The following is a 25,680-nucleotide window of genomic DNA, read 5'->3' as shown; positions in this document are numbered from 1 at the left end:
TGAAGAAAAATATGATAGTCTGCTTTCCTGTGCTGTATTAAATACCTAAGAGAAATCAGAGGAAAGGTTTATTTTTATCCAATTTTTGGGCTTTAGGTCCATGGTTACTTGGTCTGATCAATTTCAGCCTGTAATGTGAGCATGGTGAGCAAATCTGCTCACTTCTAAGTTCAGCACCTCTTACAAGACCATACATCACTTTTTGTACACTGGGCCTCATATTCAAAAGGTTACATCACTTCCTAGCTGGAGCTAAACTTTCAACACAAGAGACTTTGGGGGGGACATTTAAGATACCAATCACGACAAAGAGTTTAAGTGCCACATTAAAATTATTACAATTAATTGTGCTTTGTTTTCTACTTTTAATAAAAATCAAATCAATGTAGGCTATATCCAGTACTTAAACTGAAGTTTTAATATTTTGTTTTAATAAAGTATCAACTAAAGCATAATTAAGTAAATAATATAGGTAAAAAATTTATAGTTCATGATGCTTCTGTGGAATTAAAACTAAATGTTATTCTAGGTGTCCCATAGTTTTATGTAGAATTATTTATTCTAAAATATGTTATTTTTATTCTTTAAACATTTCATACATGCAATGTATTTTGATTAGATTCATTGTAATGCCTCCCGTTAACTCCTCCCAGATCCATCTATCTTCATACCCCTAACCCACCTAGTTCAACTTGTGCTGTTCATACAATCATAGATGTGAGGCTATTTACTGAAGCATAGTTGACTAACTAGTGACCACATCCCTAAAGATAACTGCCTTTCTCTCCACTAGAATGTTACATGCTCTTAAAAGCTTTATTCTATATGAGCGAAGCACAGCACTTAGCAGATCAATAGGGTACTGTATTTCTAACACCAATTAAGGGCTGGAAGTCATAATACAGACATGAGAAATGCAATTGGTACACACTGTAACAGATGGTAGTAGTCCATACAGATGGTGGTTCATGCTATATTAAATAACCTTGTAAAATTTAGGAAATATAGTTGTTTCACTTTCCTAGTATCATATAAATTGTGATACAGATGAAATATAATACAGATTTTGGAATTCAGTTGGTGTATCTTTTGGCAGAATGTGTTTTTCGATAGCTTCTAGATTACAAAATGATTTTTTATTATGGAGCACCATCTAGAGGAAATGTAAGAAAAAAACCCAAGAAAAAAATAAATAAGAATTAAATTAAAACCATCAGGTATGATGTATCAGGACTGTAATCCAAGCTCTTGGGAAGGCAAAGCAGAAGGATCACAAGTTTCAGGCCAGATTGGGCTATATAGTGGTTCCAGGTTAGCCTGTGTTAGATCATGAAATCATGCTTCAACAAACAAACAAACAACAAAATTAAACAGCCAACCTCAAAGAACCACCAATTTTAAGATTTTATATATAGCACTGAAGTTTTTTTCTTACTCAACTACCAATTAGATTTTACAGAAAGAGACAAATTGAGTGCTAGGAGATGGCTCAGCGGTTACAAACACTGGCTGCTTTGAAAGAAGACCCATGTTCAATTCCCAGAACACATGTGAAAATTCACAACTATTTGCAACTCCAGTTCCAGAGATTCACACCCTTGCATAGACATGCATGCATGCAAAACACCAATGCACATAAAATTTAAAAAGAGAAAAAAAGTATTAGAGAGAGAGAGAGAGAGAGAGAGAGAGAGAGAGAGAGAGGGAGAGAGAGCGCAATGTACCTGCCTATTATGTACAAGGCCCTGAGAATGATCCTTAGAGACCCCCACACATATACAAAATGGAGTTCTAATAATACATAGGTGATGTTTCATTTTTTATGTCCTTTTTTAAAGACAAGCTCTCATGTAGCCTCAGCTAGCCTTTAACTCCATGGAGTGGAGGATGACTTGAATTCCTGTTCCTGTTACTTTCAGCTTCCAATGCTGTGCTTGCAGATATAAGCTACTCTGCTCAGCTTTTGTTTCGATTCTTCCCAAGTCAGTTTGTACAGTACAGATCTCTGAAGAATATCAGAGCTGTAAAGGGCATTAGAAATCCTGCATTCCACTACCTTCAATATTAAGTAGGGAACATGAGGCAAAGTATAGAAACAACTTGTTCAGTGTTATTATATTAAGAGAAAATCAGGAGTTACATTTCTGGACTTTTGTGATTCTCAGAATTGGAGTTATTCTGGCACAAGATCCTTTAGGTTTTATCATGATAACAACCCTTATTCTGACTACACAAAAAGATCAGCAAGTTCACTGAAACTTGAGATGTTAACTATATGGTCACTACATGTTTATCATCTTAATACCATTGGCGTATTTGCAGGTAAGAGAAAACAATTTCTTCTGTTTCTAGTTTGCTTGTTTTGTTTACTGAGACCAACTCTTGCTACATGACTCTAGATGGTACTCATTGTGTAACCCAAGCTCTCCTAGAATTTGTGGCAATCACTCTTCCTTACCTCTATAATGATGGGCTCACATGGTGTGCAATACCTTAATCAACTTGTTTCTAGTTTAGCAATGCATCTGTTTCCAGTACCTGATGAGTTCTGGGAAGGTTATATCATTAACATGAAAAACTGAGCTGAGTCAGGTGTGGTGGCATACACCTGTAATCCCAGCACTGGGGGGCGGGGCACAGGCAGGAGGATCGCTGTGAGTTCGAGGCCAGCCTGGTCTACAGAATGAGTCCATGACAAGCAAGGCGACACAGAGAAACCCTGTCTCAGAAAAAGAAAAAGAAGAAAGACTGGGCTGATGGTTAGGCTGATGAGATGGCTCACTATGTAAAGATGCTTATCACCGAGGCTGAGTTCAATCTCTGAGGTGGAAGGACAGAACTGACTTGCAAAATTGTCCTCTTAACGTCCACACATGTGGCATGGCATGCACACCCTGTCCTCTTCCCCCTATATCCTGCCATAAAAATGCGAAATTATGGTTTATAAAATAAAGTGTCTAACCATTTAACCAAAGTAAGAATGGGAAGGTTTTGATATATCCTGCTGGCAATAAAATCTACTTTATAACTGATTCCTCTTGATTACTGATATGAAAGGAAGATAGGTTAGTATGATTAATAGAAAGTGATTTTGATGTCAAAGATCTGAATTTGAAATCCATATATAACCACCAATTGCATAAGTTTAGGCAAATGGCTTAAGTACACTAATATCAAGTTTTTCATTTACAGGTATACCAACTTCTCATGATTGTTATAAGGATTAAAGTGAGATAATTTACTCAGCACACAGCACAAAGATGGCTAGGCTACTAAGTGACTGTTTTAACTGAAAGACAAATAATTCCAAAGAATAAAAAAATTCATATTAACTTTTCAAAACATGATCACCACTCTCTTATGTATGTTACCTGAAGAGAGGTGACTATGACACATGTAGAGAATCCCCAGGACAAAATGTAAATACAAAGGTCTTATTTTGAATATTGAAATAGGGGTAATTGGGGTTACCTTGTTTGTCTTGCAACAAGGTCTCACTATGTATCTCAATTCCAGCTTGGCCTGGAAGTCACTATATAAACCAGGCAGTCCCGGGAGTGACAGGGAGGTAGAGGCTGGTGCTGAGATAAAAGTTATGTGCTATTATGTGTAACATTAATCTCAAATAGAGATGCTGTGGCCCTCACAAGAGTTCTCATCCTTCTTAGTGGACAAGTTCCCAATAATGCCTAAAAACATTATTGATCCCAGCTGGGTTCAGTTTTGTTTCACATCTAGTGGATAAAGGACACAGATGCTATAAAATATCCACCTATGCATATGACAACTCCCAACGAACATATACACAAACCACAGGTAATTATGTGGCCCAGAGTATCAATAGGGATGAGAAGCTCTAGATTCATGTGCAGAAGTTAGTTTGTCAGAAATATGTTAAATATATGCTTATTTAAACATGTCAAATATTTGTGGTAATAAGCCATTGACATAAAAAATGTTCTTGCCAGGCAGTGGTGGTGGATGGCTTTAATCCTAGTACTCAGGAGGCAGACACAGGAGAATCACTGTGAGGCCAGCCTGGTCTACAGAATGGGTTCCAAGACAGCCAGGGCTACACAGAGAAACCTTTTCTAAAACAAACAAACAAACAAAACGAAACAAAACAAACAAAAAAAAGAGTCTTCTTTGGTTAAGTATTATAAACCAAAATATACTATGTTCTAGATAAATGTCTCATTTGCTTCAAAATGTGTCCACAGTACATAGGAACTTTTGTAAGACCCTTTCTGGTATCTCAGCCTTTCTAGTAGCTCATCTTGACTTTTTTCCATTTCTTGTTATTTTAAATAGAAGCAAGTGCATTATAAAGCTTTAGAGGTCAGCTGGGTTCAGTGGCATACACCTTTAATCCCAGCACTCCCCAGAGGCAGAGACAGGCAGATCACTGTGCCTTTGAAGCCAGTCCCATCCAGGACAGCCAAGACTACACAGAGAAACCTTGTGTTGGAAGAAGAAGGAAAGAAAAAAAAAGCTTTAGAGATTAACTCTAAGAGCTTACATTTTCACTGAAATAGCTCATCTAGCATGCACAAGGCCCTAGGTCCAATCTGAAAAGATAATACATTCAGGAACCTCGAAAACAGAACAAATCCTATGAGAGAAAAATCCTATCGATTTTGTTTGCACCTTAATGCCTTTTGCCTAGTACAACTTATGGCAATAGAAAGTATTGAATAAATAGTTTCACATGTGAATTTTCATTCATGTACAAGTTATAACAGTATATGACTAAATAAAATTAATGGCTGGTCTATAGAGATGACTCAGTCCAGACTGTTCTTGTAGATCTCTGGTTCTCAACCTTCCTAATGATGCTACCCTGTAATATAGTTCCTCATGCTGTGGTGACCCCCAAGCATAAAGTTATTTTCATTGCTACTTCATAATTGTAATTTTGCTGCTCTTATGGATCGTAATGGAAATATCTGTGTTTTCCGATGGCCTTAGGCGACCCCTGTGAAAGAATCATTCAACTCACAAAGGGGTTGTGACCCACACAGATTGAGAACCACTGTTGTAGAGCACTTGAGTTTTGTTCCCAGAACCCACACAGCTCATAACCATCTGTAACTTCAGGTCATGGGGATTTGTCACCATTTCTGGCTTCCAGAGTTACCTAAACTCATATGCATGCACACATGTGTGCACGTGCACATGTGCACACGTGCACTCACACACACACACACATACACACACACATTAAAAACAATAACTACATATGACAAAAAGGACGACCCAGTATGATTATAGTACTGAAAAGAGGTCAGAAAAGTTTCCTTAAAGGACAAACATGAAATCAGATAGAAAACTGAGTTGCTAGAGAGGATAAGGCTTATTTCAGCGTAGAAACAACACAGACAATGATAAAGAATTAATAATGGTAGTGACATTAGAAAAAAGTGAACATAAAAATACATCAGTGTAGAAACAACACAGACAATGATAAAGAATTAATAATGGTAACAATATTAGAAAAAATGAACATAAAAATATGTCACTCGTGACTGGAAGATAGCTCAGTGGTTAAGACCATATACAACTTGTCTTAGGGTTCTACTGATGTGAAGAGAAATCATGACCATGGCCACTCTTATAAAGGAAAATATTTAATTGGGGCTTACTTACAGTTTCAAAGGTTTAGTCCCTTATCATCATGGTGGGAATATGGTGGCATACAGGCAGACATGGTGCTGGAGAAGGTGCTGAGAATTCAACATCCAGATCTATAGGCAGCAGGATGAGAGAGAGACACACACATACACACTTGATCTGGCTGGCTTGAGCATCTGAAACCTTAGGCCACAGCTATTCTAACAAGGACACACCTCCTAATAATGCCACTCCCTATGGGCCTATGGGGACCAATTTCATACAAACCACCACACTACTCTTACAGAAGGACTGGAGTTAAATTCCCAGAACTGATGTTGGGTAGCTCAAAACTGCTTGCATTTCTAGCTCCAAGAGATATTCTGGCCTCACTGGGAACCCACACTCATATGCATATACCCACACATGACACATACATAATTAAAAATAAAATAAATTTTCAAAATAATCAAATTAGAAAACCATATGACTCACATAGTGGTACAAAAAAAGCAAAAGATTAAAAGTTGAGAAACTGTAAAGAAGAGAACAATATTAAAGTATATGATGGTGGGGTTGTGTTTTATTTTGTTTGATATATGTTAGCACCATGTAGCCCATGCTGGCCTTGAACTCAGCTTGAAATATGTTTTATTCACTTTTTACTAATTCATACATAGTAAATTTGAGGTTGGAAGAATATTTTTAAAAATTTTCTGCTAAGGAAACATAGCAATATAATTATTCCAAATGACATTCTGCTATATTCACAGACAAGTGCATAGTGAAAGATGTTGGAGCACTTAGTACTAAATGGGATGTTTTCATCAAACCTCTCCACTAGGGGCACAAAGAGTTCTGTGGAAGAGAGGTGGAAAGATTGTAAGAGCCAGACGGAATGGAGGACTCCAAGGAAACAGTGTTATCCAGACACAACAGACCAATGCACATATGAGCTCATAGACTATAGCAACATGTAAATGGCCTGTACAGGTTCAAGCCACACGGGATCCCAGCACTGAGGAAAGAATGGATATGAGCTTCCAGCTCTAACCAAGGAGCTATCTGAAACTGACATCCATTTGGAAAGGTAAAATTAGTTTTCTCCAGTGGAGTTTCACTGGGTATAATTACCACACTTCAGGGTAGGCTCCATGCCCAGGAGGTGTTTGTCAACATGAAATGAACTCAATGGTATTTTCATTGACATTCTGTCTCATACAGCTTTGTTTGGGCAATTTTTTGTCCTATCTTTTGCTTATATATTTGGTTTCTGATTGTGTGTGTGTGTGTGTGTGTGAGAGAGAGAGAGAGAGAGAGAGAGAGAGAGAGAGGGAGGGAGGGAGAGAGACTTTTTGACATTTGTTTTGCTTTCTGTTTGTGTGTTTCTTGTTTATTTTTTTTTAAGAAAGAAAGAGAGTGTGAGGTTCGGGGCTTGGAACTAAACAGAGAATTCTGAACAGAGGAGTATCAAATGGCTGAAAAACACTTAAAGAAATGCTCAACCTCCTTAGTCATCAGGGAAATGCAAATCAAAACAACTCTGAGATTCCATCTTACACCCATCAGAATGGCTAAGATCAAAAACTCAAGCGACACCACATGCTGGCGAGGATGTGGGGAGAGAGGAACACTCCTTCATTGCTGGTGGGAATGCAAACTAGTACAGCCACTTTGGAAATCTATCTGGTGCTATCTCAGAAAAATGGGAATAGGGCTTCCTCAAGACCCAGCTATTCCACTCCTTGGAATATACCCAGAAGATGCTCCAGCACACAAGAAAATTTGCTCAACCATGTTCATAGCAGCCTTATTCATAATAGCCAGAACATGGAAACAGCCTAAGTGTCCCTCAGTAGAAGAATGGATAAAGAAGCTGTGGTACATATACACTATGGAATACTACCCAGCTATTAAAAACAAGGAATTCCCGAAATTTGTGGATAAATGGATTGAGCTACAAATGATCATAATGAGTGAGTTAACCCAGAAGCAGAAAGACTCAAGTGGTATATACTCACTTATATCTGCATACTAGCCCAAGGGGCATGTCCCACGAAAGCCTTCACCTACCAGGAAACTGGGACAGAGGGGAAGGCATCCTATTGGGACTCTAAATGAGAGACGCATGGGAGAATAGCAAAATAAAAGGATACAGAGGGTCCTAGAAACCTACAAGTAGAACAATATGATAGGCAGATTTGGGCCCAGGGGTCCCGCTCAAACTAAGGCACCAGCCAAGGACGATACAGGAGGTAAACTTTAAACCCCTTCCCAGATCTAGCCAATGGTCAGAATATTCTCCACTGTTGAGTGGAGAGTGTGATATGACTTTCTCACGTACTATGGTGCCTCACATTTGACCATGTCCCCTGGAGGGGGAGACCTGGTGGCACTCAGAGGAAGGACAGCAGGTAGCCAAGAAGAGACTTGATACCCTATGAGAATATATAGGGGGAGGTGATCCCCCTCAGAAACAGTCATAGGGGAGGGGAATAATGGGAAAATGGGGGGGGGAGGAATGGGAGGATACAAGGGATGGGATAAACATTGAGATGTAACAAGAATAAATTAATAAAAAAATATATCAAGAAAAAAAAAGAGTGTGAGGTTCGGTGGGCAGGGAGGAAGGGAAGATCTTGAAAGATCTGAGTAAGGTAAATGTGAACAAAATATATGAATAAATTCTTTCAACAAAAATGACTAAAAACTAAAAACTTTGGAGATACTGCTTCAACTTCAATTTAATTACTTTTTCCTTCACTCTGGCTAACCAATCTGGAACTTTATGACCTGAACTAAGTGTAGTTTTCCCCAAACACCATGTTCTCTGCTTTGTAGGCCTTTGTACAAGTTGACCCCCTTGTCTGGAACTGTCTTTTCAAGCTTGTCCTCCCATTCCATTTATCTTCACAGGGTTAACTCCTACTCATCCATCAAGCCTTCAAGTCTATACTTAAATTTTACATTCTTTGGGAGGTACTCCATGCCCTCCTCCAAAATTAGATCAAGAGTTTTTATGCTTTCATAATACACAATCTACTTCAATCACAGCACTTACCACACTGGACAGTAATTTGTTTTTACTTACCAATAGTTTGGTATGTACAAACCATGTGCTTTGTTCACTTTTTAATTTTTATTATCACCATACCTGGCATATAGTAAGTATTCAGTCTCTGTTGAAATAAAAATAAAAGAAGGATGGGGGCTGGATAGATAAGTCAGGAGTCAAGAGCACCTACTGCTCTTGCACAGGGCCTGAGCTTGGTTCCCAGCATCCACATCTGGAAGGTCACAGCTACTTCTAACTCAAGCTCTGGAGGCATCCAGCATTTCTGGCCACCGGGAACACTGCACACATTTGCACATACATACATATAGACACACAAACACACACAATTAAAAATAATAATAGTAAATCTAAATAAAAGAATAATATAGAACTAAGTTCAGAAGCAGTATTAGGTCTACAAATGTAAATTGGATTTCATTAGATCAGAGAAGGTAGCTAAAGCCAAGAGAATATGAGTTACCTGAAGAAGAGAAAGAGACAGAGACTCTGAAGTTGAAAACATTCAGACTTTAGTAATGCAGGCTAAACCGTGTAAACAAAGAGTAGAGAAGAAAAAGGCATATAAAGAACATTTAAAGATTCTAAAAGATGAACGAAAGAGTATAGCAACATAGAAACTTGTAAGGTTTCAAAAAGTTTTTTTCCCCAGGCAGCAAAAACAGGAGAGAAACCGTTGAATTATATAGCTTTTCATTTTCAGGAGCAATACTGATGCTTGGCCATACAGAGTTAAGAAGGAGTGAATTATTCTGAAAAGTACATATATCTGCATCAATATAGTTCAAGTGAAGAAATAGAAACTACACAATAATGTTCGAGTAAATATAAGGAGAAGAATGTTTTGGGCTGGGGATAATGCAAGAGGTACAGTGGTTGCCTAGTGTGCAAGACTCTGCATAGAGAAGAAAATGTTATGTATGTGAAAATGGGAATAATAAAAATTTGGCAAGAAATAAGTAAGAAAACTTTTAAAGAATGAAGAAATAGCAGAAAGGTACCCAAGGAAGACAATCCCCATTTCATCACAGTTCAGGATTGAAATCAAGAATGTGCTGAAGTGCAGGGGAGGTAACATCTTATCCTAGAATCATCCCTTAGGGTGGGTGCCAGGTGCCTAAGGGTTGGTCAGATGGTGTGGGACATATTTCACTTGAATATCTGCCAGGAAGATGGGTGTACGATCAAAGGAAGATGCAAGAAGAGGTAAGCACTGCCTAGATATTTGGGAGGCCACATGTGACTTTTCCAGGACCACTGCAGAGCTGGTCATACTGTGGAAGCTGAACTGTGAGGAATCCAAGTCGTTTTGCAGTACTTACAAGGAATATGCTCAGTAAAAAAGACTGCTGAGAAATGGGTGCTGGCATGTGAGGGCACATGCTTAGTGAAAAACAGATTTTAAGATAAAGCATATTTTGGCATGAAAGAACCAGAGTCTCCACAAAACAACTTACAAAGGAGAAGAGGCAGTATCTATAAGAACTGGGATCCAAAAGGAATAGGAATGTGTTAGATGAATAGGTGCATCTTGAAGAAAATCAGAGACATAATACTTGCATCTTTATTGAATAGATACTGAAAACTGAAATTGAAGAAATAACGGCATAGAAGAGAAGAGATTATAGTGTAGAGTTTTACATGTAGGGTAAGTCTATCCATTGTATAGAATCTTTATAAAAGCCCCAAACAATTGTGTGATTTTTCCCCTAGAGTCACAGTCAATGAAAGAACCAAGATTAGAACCATGGTTTTTCTGACTCTCACATTATTATTGTATCATGCTGAGAAAGAGCTGTTTTGAGAGAAGTAGAACTAGTAGTGAGCTCATCAGAATTTCAAAGGACAGCCATAAAAATGCACTTTGATGTTAGCTCAAGTGGAAAGTAGGCTTAGTCAGGTAAGAAATGCACATCAGACATTCTTAGGGCAATTTTAGTTTGTAATACACTTTTTTATATAAAAAAGTAGATATTTAAGGAGCAGGTGAGTTCATTTTAACTACAGCATTTGAAAAAACAAAACAGTTTAGGTGTGGTGATTTTACACCTCTAATACTAACACTTGGGAAGCTGCGGCAGAAGGACTGCCACAACTTTAAGGCCTACCTGGTCTATGGTACATTGCAGGCCAGTCTGAGATGAGATAAAAGATGAGACCATGTGTCAAACAAAATTAAACTGAATGAGTAATGTGGACTTTGATGAATATTAAAGTTAACTAAGGTGCAATATTTATTAATCAGAAAGCTTGGGAAAGGATGGATTGGGGCATGTATTGAATGATTAACTAGAATTTCTCAGAATTAACTATGATATTTTTCTCATAAACTAGTGTATACAGAATACTTAATTCCACAGAGAACTGGATTCCATAATATTTTGAATATTAAAAATTCTACATTATTAGGATTAACCTGTGTTTTGTGGAATTTCATTTTACAGATACAAAGCATATACAGACATATATATATATGGAGAGAGAGAGAGAAAGAGAAAGAGAGAGAGAGAGAGAGAGAGAGAGAGAGAGAGAGAGAGGAGAGAGAGAGAGAGAGAGAGAGAGAGAGAGAGAGAGAGAGAGAGAGACCCTAGCAACTTCCCTAAAACTTAATTTTAAAAAATCTCCCTTTACTTTTTTGTTTTTCTGTTAAAAGCATAATAGTATAAAATTAAGTAATTAAAATCAAAGTTTCCAACTATTTAGATATAAATATGATTTTATCAGGACTGGTTCTATTTCTATTTGTAGTTAACTAGGGGGTGGGCAGATGGCAGATGGCTCCACAGGTAAAACACTTGCTGCTCAAGCATGGAGACAATTGTTTGATCCTCACTACCCATATAAAAAGCCGGGTGTGGTGGTGCACATCGGGGTTAGATGTGGGTAGTAACAGGCGGATCCCAGGAACTCACTGTCCTGTCTGTCTAGTTAAATTTGTAAACTGAAAATTCTGTGAGAGACCTTGTTTCAAAAGAAACATAGCTCTGAAACCATATACATGTTACATTATATGGACTAAGTAGGCTGTATTTATATATTTATATATGTATCACACGTGTGCATGTGCATACCGTGGCCAGCACATGTAGGTCAGAGGATGATTTGTGGGTGTCAGTCTTCTCCCTCTACCATGAACACCCCCGGGATCAAACTCAGGTCCCTGGGGTTGGTAGTAAGTGCTCTTACCCATTGAGCAATCTCGTCCAGTACAAAAGGCCTTTTTTGATTTAATAGTTTTCTTATAGTATTAACAATAAGTGTTTTATCACAATGAAGATGGATATCTTTTAAAAATCTATTCACTTTTATTTTTTGTATATGTGTATTGGGCCTGCACGTATATATGTACATCATGTGTGTGCAGGATCCACACAGGTCAGAAGTGGGCATTCGATTCCCTGGAACTGGAGTTACAGACAGATTTGAGCTGGTATGTGGGTGCCAGTAACTAAACCTGGGTCCTCTAGAAGACCAAAAAAGTGCTCTTAACAAGTGAGCCATCTCTCTGGTCCTCATAATAAAGATCAATATTCAAAGAACAATCAGTATTAAATATAATACTAGACATATTCCTACCAAAACAATGACATTTTGACGTTTTAAGAATGTGTTTATCGAGGCAGGTGTGGTGTCAAATACCTTTAATTCCAGGATTCAGGAGGCAGAAGTTGGAGACTCTCTGAGTTCGAGGTCAGTCTGGTCTACAAATTGAGTTCCAGGACAGCCAGGGCTACACAGAGAAACCTGGCCTTAAAACAAACAAGCAAACAAAAAACAAGCAAAAAAAAATGTGTTTATGATTTAAAAATCAAGTTTAAATTAGTAGTTAAATGTGCTTGTAATGGCATTTTCTCATATATGTGTCGTTATACGTGTTTTTATTGTTGAGGCAGGGTCTCATGTGGCAGGTAGGCTTCAAACTCATCATACAGCCACAGATGTCCTTACACTCTTAACCACCCTCCCTCCACCTACAGGATACTGGAATTATAGTCATATACCACCATGTTTAAAAGTTATGAACAATATAATTGTCATATATATTCTTATTAAATATAGTTTGAAATTTCTAACCAGTGAAGTAATGTATGAATTAGATATTATAGTGGAATGGAGATTAAGTCACTATAAACAATTGACTTAGCTGTCTAGTTACCGTATCTAATCACCTGTAAAATTACTAGGATAGTAGTAAGGAATAGCACTTTTAGAATGCTCTCCACACACCAGGTATAGTTATCAATATTTCATTTAACCTTAATTAAATGGTGGAGTAGAGATAGCAGGCAGCTGGACCAGAAACTGAGAGGTCACATATTGAACCACAAACAGGAAGCAGAGAGCACCTGCTGGAAACTGTGCATGGTTTTTAAGTCCTCAAAGCTTGGCCTTATTGATATACTTCATCTAGCAAGGTGAGACCTCATAAGCCTCCACAAACTGGGTACCATGTACAGGCCAAATATCTAAATGCCTAAGACCTCCACAGATACCATTTTCCCCTATACACAGATGAAGGAATTTAGGATTAGAAATTAAATAACTTGTTTCTAGATAAGATGTCATAGCCTAGAAAGTTTTGATTCAAATAAAATAAAAATTTTTATTCAAAATAGACCTTACATTAAACATCTTTAATTTTTATGGTCTATAGCCCCAAAGTTTATAAAGTGGCTCAGGAAAGCTGGCGAGATGGCTCACTGGTTAAGAGCACTGGCTGCTCTTCCAGAGGGTCCAGGTTGATTCCCAGCATCTACATGGTGACCCAAGACCATCTGATTGAAAACCTTTTATTAACAAATAGAATTTTCCCAACCCTACATATGTGGTGCCTATTCTTTATCTCTTATTCTTCCATAACAACAATCATTTTAACCATTCTAGAACTCTCTCCCAGCCTTTAAAACAAATAGAAACCCCCCCCCCTTTTTTTTTTTTTACCTAGTAAGTGTAGAGGCAAACAAGGTAAGTAGCTAGTTGAGTGCTAATAGCGTCTTGAAAGTCCAATTAAACCAATAAAATAATAAATAGCATCCAATTAAAGAGGTGAAAAGTGAGCTGGGAGGTGATGGTGCACGCCTTTAATCCCAGCACTCAGGAGGCAGAGGCAGGTGGATCACTGTGAGTTCAAGGCCAGCCTAGTCTACAAAGTGAGTCCATGGCAGCCAAGGCTAACAGAGAAACCCTGTCTCGAAAAAACAAAACAAACCAAAACAAAAAAACCAAAACAACAAAAAACAAAACAAAACAAAAAACAGGTGAAAAGTGTGGGGAAAAAATCTTGTTTCAATAAGAAAGAGAACCACGGTGGCACATACCTATAATTCCAGCATTTGGGAGGTGGCGGGCAGAGGATCAGGTGCTTAACCTTAGCACCAACTGTACAGTGAGTACAAACAAGTTCAAGCCTGGGCCAGATGATGTTGTATCTCAGATTTTGGGGATGAGATTGAGATGAGAGAGAGAACGCTCATTGGAAGAAGGCTTAGTATTTGGAGTTGATCAAAATATTTAGTTTATTAGATAGTTTTTATTTCCTTATTTCTACAGTGGGGATACTAAGCGTGCACTACATAGGGCTTCTTTGACTACCACCAATAATACACATGAATATGTAGCTTAGACCTTAGCATCTAATAGGTTCTACTCATCTGTACTCTAAAAAAGCTCAAAATATGAACAAATAATAATCAACAAAAGATGTATAGAATTTTTATAAAGAAAACAGTGAAGAATATGACCATGGGGCTGGGGGTGTAGATCAGTGTGTAGAGTGCTTGTCAAACATACACAAAGACCTAGGTTTGATCCCCAGTACTTCATAAATTGGGCATAGTGGGGCAGCACTCAGAGGCTGAAGCAGGTGAATCTCTTTGAGTTCAAGGCAAACCTGGTCTATACACTGAATTCTAGGCTAGCCAGGCTACAAAGTGAGATTCTATCTCAAAAAAATCAAAAGAGAGAAGGGAGAATGCAAACAAGACAAAATGTTTCTAAAGTTCCCTTAATAAAAAGAAGTATGCTAGATTGACTTTGGTGTGAAACAGCGTGTGAGTTAAACAACTGAAAGCCATGCAAATATATTTTGGCTCAAAGTGTTGAGAGGTTTAAGTCCACAGTCAGGTGACTCCACTGCTTTTAGTTCTTTGGCAAGGTAGAAACATTACGGTAAACGGGTATAGTGGAATTAAACTTCATGCCTCACCCAACCTTGAAACAGGAGTGAAAGGGGTCCAGTGAGAAGATATAACTTTGAAATGTGTTCCCCAGGGAACTACTTCCACCAATGAGGCTCCACCTCCTACTGGACCATTGCCTATGGATTTACCAATGAATTAATTAATTCATTGATGAGATTAGTGCCATCTTGAACTAATTGTTTCTTAATAACTCTAAATGCTAGAGAAGCAACCCTTTAGTATATGAGACTTTAACAAGCCATAATAAGGAGATAACTGTAAGTGAAAAACAGAAACATTGGTGTGCCTGCAATCAAGTTTGGTCAAATGCTAAAATGTAACATAATCTAAAGCAATGAAATCAACATGGCATTGGGCCCAAATAGTGCTGTTTGGTTTTAATTGTCAACTTGACACAATCTAGAACCACTTAAGAATAGAATGAGCAATTGTGTAGATTATGTTGGCCTTTGGGTATATCTGTATGGATTTGTCTTGATTATCTTTACATTTTGGGTTTTTTTGTTTTGTTTTGTTTTGTTTTTTGGTTTTTTGTTTTTTTGGAGACAGGGTTTCTCTGCGTAGCTCAGGCTGTCTTGGAACTCACTCTATAGACCAGGCTGGCCTCAAAGATCTGCCTGCCTCTGACTCCCAAGTGCTGGGATTAAAGGTGTGCACCACCACCACCAGGCTGTCTTGATTATCTTAATTGGTGTAGGAAGACTAAGCTTAAAATGGGCAGCTCTATTCCCTGTGGTTGGGTTGTAAAAAAAAAAAGGGGGGGGGGGGGGAGAAGAAAGTGAGATGAGCACAATCATGCATGACTGTGGATGTGACTGGCTGCTTCAAGTTCCTGATGCCTTGAATGGACTCGTGTGCTAAAATAAACCCTTTCTCTCCTATGTTTGATTTGACAAGGTATTTTGTCATAGCAATGAGAGAGAAACTAGGACACTGATCAATAGAAAAGAATACACACACACACACACACACACACACACACACAATAGATCTTGGTCTAACACATTAACGAATGACAAAGGACTGCATCATTTACCAACTTGAAAAACAAAACATTTAATAAATATTGCCAGAAAAAAAATGGTTAGCTATCTTTCACAAATTCAACTGGAAAATAAGAGGTCATGCGCAAAAATATTAAGCTGTTTTGTTTTTTGTTTATAAAGCATATCTTAATTACACACAAGAACGGTTTTCATTATGACATTTTCTTTTAACATGTTTAATTAATTAGTTTAATATTGTTGTGTGTGTATGATTTGTGTCTGTAAGTGCATGAATGCCATGGTACACATGCGGAATTCAGAGGAAGTCTGTGGAGTTCTCTTCCTTCCCCTTTTACCTGGCTTCTAGGGATCACACTTAGCAGTTAACTCCACCTAGTCATCACTTTCACCCCAATTTCTTGGGTTTTTTTTTTTTTTTTTTTTTTTGAGACAGGGTTTTTCTGTAGCCCTGGCTGACCTAAACTGTCTGTGTAGACCAGGCTGGCCTAGAAATCACAGAGATCCATCTGCCTCTGCCTCCTGAGTACTAGGATTAAAGACATGCACCACTCCCCCCTCAGCGTTTTTTAAAAATATTTATTTAACTTGGGCCCATGAGACTTGTCAGTGGATAAAGATTCTTGTAGCCAATCCTGATGATCTGAATTTGATCCCAAACTGAAAGAAATAAACTACAAGTTGTCTTCTGACCTCCTCAAAGGCACATGAGATACACATACTCAATGACATGGACACAAACACACACACACATACACACACACACACAATTTACATAGGACTCATTTAGGTTTCATATAAGATTCATATATTTAATTCTTATAGGATTTCCAATGTTAAGAATCTATTGTAAGGATCTATTTAATAATTAGAACTATAGACAAGTGACAAGGCATGGTGACATATGCCTTCAATCTCAGCACTCGGGAGTCAGAGGCAGGCAGATTTCTATGAGTTTGGAACACTCAGAGTTGCAGGCTGTGCAGTGTGACCTGTCTCAAAATTCTTTTTAAAAGAAAGAAAAACAAAAATTAATACAGTCATGCTAAAATGTCCTTTATTAATGAAAACAAAGAGGAGGAGAAAAGCAAAATGTAGATTAAGTTAAAACAATTATAATGTGTGTAAGCAGTGACGTTTTCTACAATTATTAAGATGCTTAATAAGTTTTATATATGTGATGATCAAAGCAAGGGCCAGCATATGATAACCAAGCCCTTTACCACTGATACATATCCCAAGCTCTTACTGTTTCCTTTCCAAGTAGCAATCTGAAATGCATGAGGGAATAAAGGGGAAAAGTGCTAGCTGATATTAAAAGAAACAAATAATCAGAATACTATTTGGTTCTGAAATACTCAAGGAGGAAAAAATGTTAAGAACATACTACAATCATAATTAAATTTAACAACCAAACACCTTTTTAATTAATTTTAAAGAAAACCTGATTTTATTAGTTTATCTTTATTCAAAGCACTACATATTTTTAAGACCCCACTTGAGACATAATTTGCATACCATAGCGTTCACGGTTTGGGTAATGAATCCACGGCCTTTTGCAAAGTAGAGAAGTATTTTAACCACTAAGCTACAGCTACAGCTCAAGTTCACTGTTTGAAAACATGAATTTAGAGCCATCAAGGTGGTTCAGTAAATAGGTTGGTTTTTTTGTTTTTTGTTTTTGTTTTTGTTTTTTTTGTTTTTAAAAGGCTTGTCCTGCAAGCTGTGGGTGACCTGACTTTGATCTCTGGAACGAACTGACTCTACCAAGTTGTCCCCTGACCTCCACACACGCATCAGGGCATCCACACCCATACACAGGCATTCCCACACACTAATAAAAACTTGTTCCCAGCTGGGCAGTAGTAATGCATGCCTGTAATCCCAGCACTCAGGAGGCAGAGGCAGGTGGAGCTTTGTGAATTCGAGGCCAGCCTGGTCTACAAGTCTAGTTCTAGGAGAACCAGGGCTACACAATGAAGAAACCTTGTCACAAAAAAACAAAAATAAAAAATTGCTCTGTTAGATGGTTTTCTATACATTTACAAAATTGTACAAGCATTAGGAGAATCTAGCTACAGATCACTTTAGGGAGACTTCCTTCCAAATAAGTATAATACATAGAAGCACATTTCCTTGTTCCATTTCCCTAGACCAAGGGAACCAACAATCCTCCTTTCACCTTGATAGTTTATTCTTCTTCATATTACACATAACATACTATATGTAGTCTCTTTTCTAATAGCTTCTTTCACTCAAAATAATATTTTCAAAATCCATTCAGGATATATATATGTGTGTGTGTGTGTGTGTACACATACCCACACATATATGTATGTGTATATATATATATATATGTCATTACTTTGTTCCTTTTTATGCTAGAATACTCAATTTGATAAGTACAGAAGATCTTGTTTATGCATTCATAAGGTGATGGGCACTTGTGTTGTTTCTACTGTGGAGATATTAGAAATAACACTGATGTGAACTTAAGTTTTTGTTGTTGTTGTTGTTGTTTTTTTTAAGACATGATCTTATGAAACCCATGCTGGTCCTGAATTCTCCATGTAGCTGAAGCTAGCTAGCTAGCCTTGAAATTATTCTCTTGCTTCTAGGTCCTCAATGCTGAGATTACAAGCATATGCCACTGCAACACCTTCTATGTTGTTTGTTTTGGACGCAATGAACTTTTGTGTACAACTTTTTTTTTGGGGGGGTGAGGCTTTTTGAGACAGGGTTTCTCTGTGTAGCCTTGGCTGTCCTGGCCTCCCTTTGTAGACCAGGCTGGCCTTGAACTCACAGGGATCCTCCTGCTTCTGCCACCTAAGTGTAAGGATTATGGGCATATGCCACAACGCCTGGCTTTGTGTACAACTTTTATTGTACTGATTTTTCCATTCTTTTGGGTATATGGCCACAGCCTAAGTTTTTGAACTATTTCCACAAGCTCTGTGAAGAAGTATTACATACTCATATACCACTATCTTATTGAATAGAAGGAAGGGATATTACAGCTTCAATTTGCATTTTCATAATGAGTACTGATTTGTTTGTGTTGTCTGTATATATATACATACATAGATACATAGATACATATATATATATATATATATATAGGTAAGGAGATCCTTATTGTGTATTTTCTTCCTTTTATTTGGGTTATCTTTTTCTTTTTTGTTTTTCAAACAAGGTTTCTCTGTGTAGCCCTCATTGGCTGTCCTGGAACTTACTGTGTAGGCCAGGCTGGTCTCAAAAATCAGGATTCATCTGCCTGTGTCCTGAGTGCTGGGACTAAAGGCCTGTACCACCACTGCCTGGCTGGGTTCCTGGGTTCCTTCATAATCTCTCTCTCTCTCTCTCTCTCTCTCTCTCTCTCTCTCTCTCTCTCTCTCTCTCTCTCTCTCTCTCTCTCCTCCCTCTCTCCCTCCTTCCCTCCTGCCCTCCCTCCGTCCCTCCCTCCTCCCCATTCTCTCTCTCTCTCCCCCTCTTTCTTTCATTTTAAGACAGGATCTCACTATGTAGTCCTGGTTGGCCTCAAACTCACAGAGATCTACCTGCCTTGGCCTCTAGAGTTCTGGGATTAAAAGCTTGTGACACTACATCTGCCCTTTTATTTCCTTTTCTTTTTTTAAGGTGGAAGGATTTAGTTTGCTTCACATTTTCAGAGTGTTCTGTTTGGCACTGTAAAGCTGCCTGATCAATGGCCACAGTTTTCTTAATAATGTTTGATGTACATGTTTCATTCTGACAAAAAGATTAGTTTAATTGATTTTGTTACCTTGTGTTGTAGGTGTCATAACAAAGCAACACTTGTCTAATATAAGGTAATAAACATAGACATTTATGTTTTCTTCAAAAATTGTCTAGTTTTAACCTTTAGAGCTTGGGGAAATATTTTAGTTAATTTCTATATGTATTATTACATTCTAGTGGTCTAAACTGATTTTCTTCATGTGAATACCCATTTGTCCCAGCACTTGTTGAAAGGCTATTTTCTTTCCTACCTTGTATTGTCTAGGTACCAGTGTCAACAATGGAGAGCAGAACTGTAGGCTTATTTCTGAATTCTCAATTCCTTTCCATTGATGTGTATGACTATTTGTACGTCAGTTACACAGACTCCTCCTGATAATTGCTTTTACTTAGTAAGGCTTGAGCATGCGACTTGTGAACCTTCCTAATTTATCCTTCTTTCCAAGATGGTCTAGCTATTCTGGGTCCTTGTATGAATCATGTAATTTCTAACAAAATGCCTGCTGAGACTTGGCTATACATATTTTATGCAATGTAGATCAGTTTTTACTATTGTGTTCCAAACCATGGGCATGGAATGGGTTTTTATTTCTTTAGCTGTTTTTTTAATTTCATTCAATACTGGTTTACAGTTTTCAGGAGCACTAGTATTACATTTATGTTGTTAAACATATTCCTAAGCATTTTATTTTATTTTTTGATGATACTGGAAATTAAAATAGTTTTTATTTCAGATTCTTTACTGCTAGGGTACAGAATTCTAAGTTCTATCTTGGTCATGTTTCATGCCTTGTTCTGATCATTCATTTGCTCTCTGTTTTTCATGAGTTCCTACATAAGACCATAAAGTTTGAAAAAGAGATATGTTTTCCTTTCCACACCGTATTGGTTTTGCTCTTTTTCTTAACTAATGAGGAACAGAAATCGTGAGAAAAGGGCTGCAGATATAGCTCAACTTGTTGAGTGCTTGCCTAGTTTTCACAAGACTCTAGGTATTATCCTGAGAACCAAATAAATCAGGTGTAGTGGAACATGCTACTAATCCCAGCCCTTGGGAAGTGGAGGCAGGAGGATGAGAAGTCCTTTATCACTCTTGGCTACATAGGGAGTTTGTGGCCAGTCTGAAACACATGAGATCCTATTGGAAAGAAAGGGAAGCCATTCTCCCTTAAATTGGACCTCCTGATTATAAGAGGGTAGTGCTCAGTTTTTCATAATTAACTATGAAATCAGCTACAGGGTTTTCATAGATACCTGTTATTTATTAGCTTTATGACGTTCCCTCCATAAACTAGTTTGCTGGAAGTATTTAGTAGAAATGGGGGTGAATTTGGCAAAATGTCTTGTGTTAACGTGTTTTTTCATTTTTTAAAAAAGATTTTTTTTTATGTATACAATTTTCTGTACTGCATATACACCTGCATGCCAGATGAGGGCACCAGATCTCATCATAGATGGTGGTGAGCCACCATGTGTTTATTGGAATTGAACTTCGAACATTTGGAAGAACAGTCAGTGCTCTTAACCTCTGAGCCATCTCTCCAGCCCCTGTTGATGTGTTTTCTGTCTCTATGAGAAATGAAGGAGATAAAACAATTGAAAGAAAAGATTTATCTCTGGGAGCCAGAGGCAGGCAGATTTTTGTGAGTTCGAGGCCAGCCTGGTCTACAAAGTGAGTCTAGGACAGCCAAGGATACACAGAAAAACCCTAAGAAAGCTAAGAAAGAAAGAAAAAGTGAAAAAAAAAGAAAAGGTTTATTTTGGCCCCATCTTTTTTGTTTTGTTTTGTTTTTGTTTGTTTTTTGAGACAGGGTTTCTCTGTGTAGCCTTGACTATCCTGGATTTGCTTTGTAGACCAGGCTGGCCTTGAACTCACAGCAATCTGCCTGCCTCTGCCTCCTGAATACTGGGATTAAAGGTGTGTGCCACCACCTCCTGGTATGGCCTTGTCTTTAAGAGGTTTTAGTTCATTGTTGCTTAGTTCCACTGATAGCTCTGAAACCACGGTTATAGTGTGTGACAACCTAGATGTGACTAGGAAGCAAAGATAGTGGAAGGGAGGGTCTTGAGTTCTGATACCTTCTTCAAGATCCTGCCCTCATTGACCTTCTTCTACTAGGCCCCACCTTCATTTATTTGTTTTTGCATTTGTGAGTACTTACTGCACATCATGGTGGCATTCATTATAATAGTTTCATGCAAGAAAATCGTGCACCTTACTCATATTCTTTACCTTAATGATCTTTTTGTCCACAAAGAGTCCCATCCCCTACTTTCATGCTGTATGTACACACACACACACACACACACACACACACACACACACACACACACACATTTGTCTGCAAATGTCTGCCATTTACCCTAAACACGACATTGTTTCAAAATTACCCACATCCCCTAGCCTACAAGTTCCTTCTCTCAGTATTTAACACCCCCACAGTTAAGACAACACATAATAATCATGTTCCTTCTAAGTCCTGTCACTTTGCAAATTTCCTGTTTCTTTCCTTCCTTCCTTTCTGTCTTCCTTTCTTTTTGTTTTTGTTTAGCATGATGCTTTCTTTCTCTAGTTACATTTCTTTCTTCTTTGGGTGCAATACTTCATTGTGAAAAGAAGCAGAACCCCTTAAGTCAGCTAACTATGGCTCAGTGAGTAAAGCCACTATCTGCCTGACCTGAGTTTGATTTTTTTTTTCTTGAGACAGGGCTTCTCTGTGTAGCCCTCACTATTCTGGAACTCTCTATGTAGACCAGGAAGGTCTCAAACTTACAGAGATCCACTTGCCTCTGCCTCCTAAGTGCTGGGATTACATTTGCACCACCACTGCTTGGCCTGTGGATTGTTGGAATCCACAAGGTGGAAGGAGAGCATCTACTCTGTAAAGTTGTCCTCTGACCTCTACATTTTAATAAATACAACTAAATAAATACAATGCAAGAAGAATGAATCGTGGAGCTGGGCCAGTTGGTGCACGCTTCTAAACTCAGCTTCTACAGACGCTGAGGCAGAAGCCTGAGATTCCAAACACTCCCCAGGTGTGGTGGCACATGCCTACCTGTATGCTCAGCATTCGGCGAGTGGAGGCAGAAACATTAGAAGCTCAAGGTCACTTCTAGTACAGAGTGGGTTCAAGGCCAGCCTAGGATTCAAGAGACTCTGAACTAAACAAAAATCCCTGAGAGTTCAAGGCCTGCTTGGGCATCTTAGTGAGAGTTTGTATCAAATGACAAAACCAAAAGCAAATGAAAAAACAAAGATGTAGAAAAATAGAAGAGCACTTGCCTAGTATTTGGAGGAGCTTGGACTTAGATTAATTCCCAGAGCCGAAACAGAAGGAGGTAGGAGAAAGAGAAGGAAACAAAATGTCTTGTATTCTTCAAGAACTCTGTGCTACTTTTGCTATCATACTTTGCACTGAAAAAGTCACTATTATGGTGTGTGTTAAGTGTTATGACAGTACGTTAAATTTCTTTTTTTTTCTCCCTCTCTCTCTCCCCCCCCTTCTTTGTTGTTTGTTTGTTTTTTGTTTTTTTTTGTGTGTGTGTGTGTGTTTTGCAAGGCAGGTTTTTTTTTTCTGTGTAGCTTTGGCTGTCCTGGACTCTCTTTGTAGACTAGGCTGGCCTTAAAACTCATGAAGATCTGCCTACTTCTGCCTCCCGAGTGATGGGCCACCATGCCAGGTTTACATTTGTATCTCACAGTGGAACATGCCTGTAATTCTAGTACTCAGAAGGTGGAAGGAGAATGACTGAAAGTTTGAGCCTGGCTACACAAGAAGACTTTGTCTCAAAATATAAAAGCAAATAAGCTGGGTATCTATGGATAGGAAGAGCATAGCCTACATAGGAATTAGTTTTAGGCATCCACTAGACGCATAAGGGACAGAACTATTCTGTCTAAATTCTGTTAGTTTTCAGCTGGAAAATGAGTTTCTTTAGTCTTTTTTGTCATGTGGATATGCTAATAACAAATTGTTTCTTTTTTTATTTATCGGGAAACATCTGCATTTCGCTTTTGTTTTTAAAATTAGTTTTACTGAATATAGGATTCTTTTGTGATGTGTTTATTCTTGGGTTACAATGGCTGCTATCCTATTGCTTCTGCCCACCATTTCTTTTTAAATCAGAAATCCTATCTTAATTTTCTTTTATTAGTGATGACTCAGTAGTTTTTAAGACTTTGTTTTTATTTTCAATATTTTAATATGTTAGTGGACGCTACTTAATGTTTATATTTGTAGCTCACTGAGCTTCCTGTGTGTGTATGTTTATTTTTTAAAAAAGGCTTCTGAGAATGTTACATTGTGTCTTCAAAATACTTCCATATTTCCTCTCAGCTTGGTGTGGTAATCCACGCCTTTAATCCCAGCATTCTGGAGGCAGAGGCAAGCAGATCTGAGAGCATTCCAGGCCAGCCTGGTCTACAAAAGCAAGTCCAGGACAGCCAATGCTACACAGAGAAACCCTATCTCGAAAAACTAAAAAGAAAAAAAATTTCCTCTCACTCTTCTTTCTAATATTTTCATTACATATTTGTCAGTGAATATGATGCTTCCTATCTTTTTTTTTTTTTTTTGAGATTCCCCTTCCATTTTTTCTCCTTAATTTTCATTATTATTTTTGTTTGTTTTTCAAAATTCTGATCTCTGTTAGCCTTTGGATCAGTGGTTCTCAACCTTTCTAACACCTTGACCCTTTAATACATTCCTCATGTGGTGAATCCCAAAAAATAAAATTATTTTGTTATTTCATAACTGTAATTTTGCTACTGTTATGTACTATAAGGTAAATATCTGACATCTGACCCCAAAAGGAGGTTGTGACCCACAGGTTGAGAACCACTGCTTTAGATCAACAATTACTATTTTGCTTTTCTTGTTCAAATTGTGATTGACCCTTTTTGTTAGTTTTAAATTTTAGTCATCATTTTGAATTCTAGCCAAGACGCCTACTAACTGAGCCATATCCTTGGCTCATGAAATGTGATTTTAATTATGCTTACATTTTATTTATTGCCTATGCTTGTGTACTCCTACAAGTACATATCATGGCACATGTGTTGAAGTCAGAGGCCAAGTTTCAGGAGTCAGTTCTCTTCTACTTTGTGGATCTTAAGATCCAACTCAGGCTGTCAGGTTTGGCTACATATGCTCTTAATGGTCTTAAAATGTGATTTTTAAAAGGACAGTATGTTCAACCCCTGGAACCCACATAAAACTGGCAGGAGAGAACCAACTCCATAAAGCTGTCCTCTGACAGCCACATGCACACAGGCCCATGCACATCATGCACGCGCGTGCACAGGCACGCACGCGCGCACACACACACATACACACACACACTAATAGTAAATACAATTTATTTAAAAATAAAGATGCTAATAAAGTAATGGACTGTTCAGTGAATTTATCCCCACAAAAATGTTTATGTTCTAACCACAGTACCAGTGAATACCACTTTACTCAGAAATAGGGACTTTGTAGATATAATTATGGCTTTAAGTTGAGGTCACTCTAGATGTAGAGTGGGTCTGAAAGTCAATGACTGTGTGCTCATAACAAAACACAGTAAATGGTAGAGTGCTTGCCCAAAATGTGGGAGGCCCTGGGTGGGTCCCTAGAGTCATATTTGCAATATATGGTAACATTTCAAATGTACAAAGGTTATCTGAAGATGGAGGAAGATATTCAAATTATGCTGTCAACAAACCAAAGAATGCTAAGGATCCATCAGAAGCTAGAAAAGGTAAAAAGGACTCTTTTTTCCAGGGCATTCAGAGGGAGCACAAACCCTGCCAGAGGCCTATTTTACATTTCAAGCTTTCATTTGCAAGAGAACAACTCTCTGCTTCCTTAAACCCTCTGGATTAGATGTTGTTATGGTAGCCCCTGGAAACTAATGCATCTACCAAGTAAACATTTTTTTTATTAAAAATTTTTTTTTACATTTATGTAGTGTCTTTGTGTGTAGATGGGGGGTGCATGCCAGGGCAAGAGTTTGGAGGTCAGAGAACAACTTGAGTGACTCCATTTTC

This window comes from Acomys russatus, chromosome X, assembly GCF_903995435.1.
Source record: "Acomys russatus chromosome X, mAcoRus1.1, whole genome shotgun sequence".
Taxonomy (NCBI): Eukaryota; Metazoa; Chordata; class Mammalia; order Rodentia; family Muridae; genus Acomys; species Acomys russatus.
This window is presented reverse-complemented; position numbering follows the sequence as displayed.